Source organism: Panthera tigris, chromosome A3, assembly GCF_018350195.1.
Source record: "Panthera tigris isolate Pti1 chromosome A3, P.tigris_Pti1_mat1.1, whole genome shotgun sequence".
Classification (NCBI taxonomy): Eukaryota; Metazoa; Chordata; class Mammalia; order Carnivora; family Felidae; genus Panthera; species Panthera tigris.
The window spans coordinates 139104290-139112615 of NC_056662.1; positions in this window are offsets into that span (position 1 = coordinate 139104290).

Consider the following 8326-nt stretch of genomic DNA (forward strand, 5'->3'; position numbering starts at 1 on the left):
GTTGCAGACCCTTGACTGGCAGGGCTCTCTCCCTTTCGTGGACAGTCCTCTCTGGCTGGCGGTGGCACTTGGGAGGGACACTCACAGGACAGCTGCCCGCTGTCCAGAGCAGGGCGCACTGTTTATTGACCATCTGCACTTAAGCCCCGAACCGTGCATCCTGTGGCAGCAAGGTGAAAAAGGCCAGTTCCTCCTGAAGGAGAGCCAGAAGCAGATCCTGGGTGCTCGATGCGCTCAAGGGCTGTTCTTACTCAACAAGTGCTGTATGCGGACGACAGGGTAGAACCCAGGGTCTGGTGGGGGCGGAGGTGGTCATGGCTCTAGCGTGGATGCTGTGAGTGGAGAGAACAGTTCCCCGGCACCTGTGCTCATAGTCACGTCCGTGCTGGGGCTCGGACTTGAAGGGCTCTGACTCCGACATCCGAGATGGCCCATCTTAGCAGATGACGGAACTAGACGCTCACCAACAACCTATCACTACAGTAATTACGCTTTGTTTTTAAGGTTTTTTTCCTAGCCTTTAAGTTGGAGTGACACCTATATATCATTTCAAGGAAAACAAAGACAAAGAAAGGGTTTCTCTCTGGCTTTTCCTGGTATTTATACCACTTGATTTGATTAACTTGTAAAGATTGATTAGTCTCCTAAAATCTAACTAACATGATCTTCTGTATTACGTTCAGATTGCTTCTTTCAAAGCCACACCTCGAACAGGCTGGAACCAAAGTTATGTCTGTGGTTATTGCTTATATGTACTTATTTCCATTAAATCACAAGTCCAAATACCACACCTTATTATAATCTGTTGTCAGAACAATTCTGGCCAAATGCTGAGCCCTCAAAGCCTCCTATTTCCTTGTGTGAAATGGAGAGTAAGAGAACCAGAACTTTAGCAACACAGAGTTAGTGACTCTGAGACCTCATCTGTTTCCTATGAAGTCTGCAAGGATAAAGCATCGACCCAGCCTCCCTGTCCTGGGACCCCGGGATCGGCCACGTCCCTGTCCTCCATCCTGGGTCTGCTTCTGCCTGCATGGACACTGTCGTGGCCCCGGGGGTCAGCCCCCTGCCCTGTTGGACACTGTGGTGTCCCCGGGGGTCAGCACCCTGCCCTGTTGGACAAGGTGGTGTCCCCGGGGGTCAGCCGCCTGCCCTGCTGGACACTGTGGTGGCCCCAGGGGTCAGCCCCCTGCCCTGTTGGACAGGCTGATGGTTGCAGAACTGCTAACCCAGGCACCTGTCAGGCCAAGTCTGGAAAAAACCCAGGCCCTCTTTGGAGAAAGAGTGAAAACTTTGCTTCTAATAATTTTATAACTCTCTACTCACTTTTTAAAGGACAGAAACACTCTATACTCAAGTAGAAATTTGCATGCAGCCCCTCACTAGGTGTGGCACAAAAGCACAATTCCTGATTTTCCTTTTCAGCTCAGGCTGCCCGAGGAGGTGGTCATAACCAGCACCAACAGCGTGACTTTTATTTGCAGTGGAGAGCCGTTAAAAGGCTTTCACAAGAATCGAGTGTGTGTGTGTGTTCCAGGACTTTCATTTCAGTCCCACATATTAGACTTGCAATCAATATTTGCCGAATGCTGAAGAGTGTCTTACGCTACATTGAATTACACAGAAAGACATTTCAGGGTGGGAAAAAAAAAAGGCTAAGCGTACAAAAGCAAAGCCAAGAGAAGGGTGTTCTCTTTCTTCTCACAGAGCATAATGTGCCACGGAAAATACTGCTGCTAATTAGGAATAGCTCTCAGAACATTTCCAGGGGTGTTGCTGTTCTCCAGCGCATTGTGACCGCCAGGGGACATGTGGGGCAGAGGGCCCCCCACCCCGGGCCCTGAGAGGTGGGGTTGTTCTGTGAGGTCAGGGCGCCTCAGCCAGTGTGTCTCATGCCATGACTTCATAGAGCAAAACGTCCACAGGTCAGTTCTATCTTCGAAGAGATATTTTCTCTTTCATTTTATTGCACATCTGACTCTGGATTTTCTTAACTGTTTTCTCATACGTGTTTTTTCTGTCGTAGGAGAATGGTTGGAATCTCTCATCCATATCTGCGCGCTATGGATGGGTATTTCCTGTGTCTTCTGTTGTACCTAGTCTCCAGATACTTATCAGTGCCTCTGTAAGTCATTCTTCTGTGTTCTAGTAAGAACAAATCCCTGAAAAGCGGTGTGACTTAGTGGGAAGCACACAGGTTTTGGTGTTGAACAGACATTTGGGTCAGACCCTTACAATGTCACTTCTTACTCCTAGGTCACAGTCAGTTTACATGGTTTTCCAAGGTTTGGCTCTCTCCTCTGAAACAGGAGGCAAGAGTAGTGCCTGATGGACAGGACAGGGCATCTCACGTCCCTACACAGTTACCTTCTTCTCTAAGGAACCAAGGGAGACCACCTCCAGGGTTTGAGAGTCTCTGAGGCACAGGACAGGCAAAATGGGTGGAGTCTGTTACCTACACCAGGACGAAGGTGCTTCTAGAAGTTTTCAGTGACAGAATTGGCCTCGGAGTTACTCTGTCCATGAATACAGCTGAGCTGAGGGCCACAGAGACCCTGGAGACACTAAGCTCTACTAATGATCTTGGATTAGTTTTGTCTTAAACCACGTATTTACATTTAATTATTGATAGAAAGCTGTTCATGGTGTTCATGACCGACAGACATGCGTGTGTCGCTGTGCGTCTGTTCGCTGAAGAGCATCTGCTCAGAACCCCAGGGAGTGTGGCACCCCCACGCGGTCATGACACCAAAGACAGCCTCGGCCCCGTCAGTTTTCCCGCTTTGCAGAGCTCTGGACTCTCCCCCCAGACGCTCTCTGCCTATTCAGCCAGACTTTGCTGCTTGTTTTTTATTAACCATGCATGTTTTGGTCTGTCTGTAACTCTGCATTGACCGCTGCTTCTGCGTCTGGAGACGTGGGCTTTGCCCAGCCATGCTCCGTGCGCCACACAAAACAGCTGCAGGGGCCGACGCGTGTCCACAACTGCCTTCGCGTTCACGCACCCAGCTTCACGCACATTTCTCTTAAGAAAAAGTGACATGTGATGTGATGTCATGTGCTTGGACGCATAGGGAGTTCACAGGACGAGGCCGATGTTAATGGAGGGAGGCCCCTGGGATCCGCCTTCTTCGCTCCCCTCCTCCCCACGGCAGCACCCAGCTCCCAGATTTGGTGGGCAGACCTGCCGGCCGTGGGTGTGGCCTCGGGGCCATGCCTGGGAACCAGGGGCTGTACCTGCTGGCCCCACGGACGGAGAACCGGCGAGCAGGTCGTGCCGCGGAGAGCAGAGGCACCTCTCTCTCCAGGCAGCTGTGTTTCAACCCTCTGTCTTTAGAATTTGTTGGATTTTGTTGCAGAACTCACCTGCATAAACCCACTTTCTAAAATGACCAAATTATCCTTAACTAAGTTCTGGTGAGAATCTTCCTGTTTAGGGAGGTTCAGAAAATTTACGTTTGATTTTCAACAATGGTAGGGAACACCCACCTCACAATCACCCAGCTGCCAGAACAGTGCAGCATTTCCTCCATGAAAGTAGAAAAGAGTGCGACCAGGCCTGCCATTTTTCAGAATCTTCTTTTCATTCTGGTTTTTCATACGTTTGGCGTATATTAAGAAGTATAATATTCAAAAGAAAGCCAAACATCAACAGGCAAATCCATATCTGCATCAGAAACACACCATTTATAAGAGCACATATGTCTGATAATGCATCCAACTCTTTAAGGGGAAGATGATGTTTAAGAGCTAAATGACAAGCAGGTGCTGTGATGGGTACACCATCATCGTTGTCTGTCCCACAGAACTGTGTATATTTAGGGGCACCTGGGTGGCTCATAGGTTGAGAATCCCGACGCTTATTGTGGCTCAGGTCACGAACTCACAGTTTATGAGTTCGAGTCCCGCACTGGGCTCTGTGCTGACAGCACGGAGCTTGCTTGGGATTCTCTCTCTTCCTCTCTCTGCTCTCCCTCGCTTTCTCTCTCTCTCCTCTCCCTCAAAAATAAATAAACATTAAAAAAGAGTTCTGCATGTTCAGTTTTGGTTTGGGTTTTCCTTTGTTTTTATTGTGGTGAAATACACAACACAGTTCACCGTCTTCATCTCCGAGAGTACAGCTTAGAGGCACGAGATCCGTTCACTGTTGTGCAGCTGTCTGTGCCCATAGCTTTTCATCTTGTGAAACAGAAACTCTGTCCCCATGAAACACTACCCCCCTCCCCCCCCGGTGCCCATCCCACCTCTGTCTTCACGACTTTGACGACCCTTGGAGGCTGTGTAAGTGGAATCTCCTTGCAGTTCTTAGGAGAGAAGGAAGAAGAAACATTCATTACAGAAGCTTTTCATTTTATCAGAGCCAAAACCAGACTGATTTGCATGATGACAATGAAACATTTTAAGTCTGATTTTGTAACACTATATGAGTACATTTCAAAATGGCTTTTAAAGTAATAATAATAATAACTTTAAAAACCAAGTTTTCACTTTATTTTTAGGTGTCTAAACTTAGCCTGAGCCCTCTGGCTGGTTTTCATAAGCTTGAAAGGAAGCCAATCTCCTTAGAAAAAGATTTCTTTTTTCTTGGGGAGTTTATGGCTCAAGGCATCAGTGACAGGAGCTGGAGATGTTTTGTGTGCTGCACTGAAGGCTGAACATACCTTAGTCTGGAACTTAAGACAACCGTGTGGTGAACCGAACACTGGAAGCTGGCTACGTGTGGCCTGAGCCGTGACACTCAGCATGGTGGCTAATATCTCACACCAGCACTAAGTTACGGTTTGTCAGAGAACTCGTGAATACTGCAAATCTGAATGCCGTCTGACTCTAAGAAAATGCCTAACAGCTGCCCTGCGTGCAGGTAAGCGGCTACTGTGCGGGACAGCAGGTCCCGGGAGCACAAGGCTCCTCGGGGTCTCGTGCGGTGCCCGTGATGGTGCCACAGTGGTGGTGACACTTCTTCTGTAGCCGCGTTAAAACCCAAGCATATGCTGCATTTCCACTGTCCTCAGACACACAGGAAACAGAATGTGTTTTACTTTGAATAATATCAGAGGGCGCGAGGGAATTTTAAAAAAGGAAAGTAAAACAAAATTCCAGACCCCCACGACACTAGGACATACAACAAACTGGAGAGATTCCACAGATACACCTAAAAATAATTTGGCCTAATAAAGCTTGCTTGGTCTAAGAAGACCGTGAAAGCCCTCTCACTTAATGAAATCTCTGCCAAACAGCACAAATAATTCTAATCTCATCTCTTAGAACTGTATTTTTGGACAACGGAACATCATAATATTGGATAGAATCCACAGTAAACTGATTCCGCCTAAGGCTTTAGTGAGTGTGTGGTCCTTTACCATGTGCAAAACACACAGTTTGGTTTGTTAGGGTTTTGTAATTAAATCAAATCTCTAAATACATTGAGCAGAATAGATATGTGTGCAAAAAACACTAATTAATGTTCAGAGAGCATAAGTGTCCGCTTGGCTGTTATTCAAAATATCTCAGAATCTGCTTACATTGAGAAGCCCAATATAAACATGGTATCTTTAATCTTTTCTACAAAAACTCTTTGTTTTCCAAAGTGACTGCCCTTGTAAGCTGCCTTCCATACCCATGTGTGAGCAGCCCACGGAGGGACTCAGCACGGAGGGGAACCAGCTGAGGCTGGAGACTGCTGACCGCCCAAAGCAAGAACAGCAACGTTTTAGAAGAAAAACACTTCTGTGGTCTTTGCTCCGAAGCGTAGAATTGAAACATGCAAACTCAATCAGAATCCATTTCCCTGAGGAGAAAATTCTCCAGCTCGGGAGGCGACTACCCTGTGGGAAGCCGTAATTTCCAGGGAGGCACTCGTCCTCCTCAGCGACACTCGAGGGAAGAAGATGTTAGTGGAAGGCAGAACCCCAGGCTGCTCGGGCGTGTGGTTCCGCAAGGTATGCCAGCTGGGGCTGGGCGTTGAGAGGAGCGGATTTCCCAGAGGGAGGAAGGGAAAGACTGGTTTCCCGTCAGCCGGCTCGAGGGCCACGTCCCAGAAGCTGGGGAGGGTGTGCACAGCCAGGTAAGGGATGACTGAGGATGTGGAAGTCCTTAGAGGGCAGAGTAAGTTAAGGAGGGTGCGTGTGGGTGGACAGGCGTGTCCTTGTACGCCGTGTGGGTGGGATTAGACAAGGACTAATCGGATGTCACGGAGTCAGTGTTTCACCTCATTAGTTCTCAAGGGCAAAAAGTTTCCAATTCACATATTTCTTTATGCTCCTTTAAGGTGATTTGTTTCTGTCCTGCTTTTTACTTGTTGAGGCCCTAAGGCCTGTCTCGTAGCAACGGTGGCTTTCCAACCTCACATTCACCTATAGTCACCATGGCAGAGATTATGGAAAAGTAACAGGCCGGAAGTTTTAGATGCCGCATCTTGTCTTGTTTAATAATTTTGCGTGCCGCCCGCACCCAGGGGCCACGTCAATCTCCTCTGTGTCGTGCCAACTCTACGTGCTACCGAAGCGAGAATTGCTCGATACTTTTAGATTGGTCTGTATGTGGAGTGTGACCTATGGGTTGTGCACTAGAGCTGCAGCTGCAGCTCTGCGCCCTCGAGGAGCTTCGCTCGCAGAACAGGCGCAAGATGGCCGTCCTCCGCCATACCGAACCTGTTGCGTGGGAACTCCGTCGTCTAACGGCACAGCTTGGGCGGCTTCGCCGGCAATCCTAATACGGCCATAAAGTTCACAAAGTTCATTTATGACTTGGAGGCAGTCACTGAAATTCCTGATCTGCCTTGTGGTTGTAAAAAAAGGAGACTGTCTGTCATTTGTTTGTCAGAAATGCAAAAATGAACTACAGTTGAGCCATGTTCTTGTCTAGGTTAAAAAAACAGTAGTCTTACTCATTGCTATTACTCAATATAGTAATAAAAATACACTAAGTTAGTGTTAACAGGATGCGTACCTGAGCATGGGCTTCCCTGCAATGTCGGAGAACATTAGCAACTTGGTGGACAGCATTTCTGTCTTGCACAGAAGGTAGAGCAAAACACCCAAGAAACCAGCTTGGATGTCTCCAGCCCACCTCAGCTCAGACTACTTATGCTACAAGTCATGATCTTTACCTCTTCTCAGCGATCCCTGGCTCTCCTGTCTACAGATTTCCCTGCTTCTGTCAGTGCCCCCTCCCCATCTCCAGTTGGACACCACCTCGTCTGCCTTAATTCCATCACTGGGTTTCCACCTAAATATCCCTTGACATCGTTTCTTTTTCTCCACCAGCACCTCCACACCATCATCTCTTGCCTATATTTCCTCAGTAGCCTCCAAAAATATATCCCCACACCCATTTTTTCCTCCACCCCAACCCCATCTCTATGCTTCAGCCAGAATGACTTTTGTAAACATAAACTTGAGTATGTGATACCTCAGCTCCACCCCCATCAATAGCTTCCTCCCTTCTTTGATCAAGCTCAAAATCCTAAGTGTGGGTTTCTTCAGTTCACCAGGGAAACTGGGCAAGGTGGCACTCCTCTGGGTGGACGTGCCATCTGCCAGCCGCATTTGTGTTACCCTCTGGCAACGGCAACGGCGCCAATGACATGGGACACGCCTGTCACGAGCCACCTAAACTCTGCCCCATTCTGCCTTTGCCGTGAATGCACAAGCTGAAGGTACGATCACACATGGGATGTCACCACTTTTGTGAGATGGCAATAGGGAAGAAGGTGGACCATGAACTGACTCTTGAGTATTCTGTTCAGAAGAGATACAGGCCAAGTCTGACACCCACAGAGCAGGAAATACAACTTCCCACAGGGAAGTGGGGGGGGGGGCAGATTCGGCGGCATGATGACACAAGATGCCACATTTTCTAAAGACTTTATCTTCCAATCCAAGGTGCTCCAGTCAAGAGCAGAAATGAAGGCTCGATGCATGAAATAACCGTTTGAAGTCCAGACTGATTCTCAGCAGGGTGGTCTTTCGCTTGACGATGAAATGGGGACCCGCGGTGTGCACTACCACAGCAACAGCTTCTTGGTCAAGAGCCTTAGGCTCCAGTTACACCCCCAGCATCCGGTCATGGTCCGTATGACGATGGAAAACCCCAGGGCCACAGCAGAAAGCACCCAGAACATGTTGAGTTTACCAGGTAGGTCCCTGCAGGTTGAGGGCTGGCATCTGCCACAGCTGATCGCCCCGTCTGTGGCTCAGTCTTCACACTCGTAGAGGACACAGCAGCCCTGAATCGCCTTTGTCACCTGAATCCAACGTTAACATGGTAAGTACTCCTCTGCACATGCAGGTAACAATAGAAACAATTATGTGAGCACATAAATGTG